A 211-nucleotide genomic window follows, 5' to 3' on the forward strand; every position below is an offset into this window, starting at 1 on the left:
ATCTAAGAACATAAGTGATGGAGTGTACACAAATAAAGAAACTTCCTTTTTTAATAACTAGCAGGTTGCCCGCGCGATGCGTGGATAATGCTAAAAGCTTTTGTGTAAGGTGGTTTTGGAAATTGTGGATATTTTCATTGCTGAAATCACCTACAACTATAGCAAAAACCACAAAGCAAGTAGCCATATTTTGTTCCCTATTATTAGTTGA

Source organism: Quercus suber, unplaced genomic scaffold, assembly GCF_002906115.3.
Source record: "Quercus suber isolate HL8 unplaced genomic scaffold, Cork oak 2.0 scaffold_886, whole genome shotgun sequence".
Lineage (NCBI taxonomy): Eukaryota > Viridiplantae > Streptophyta > Magnoliopsida > Fagales > Fagaceae > Quercus > Quercus suber.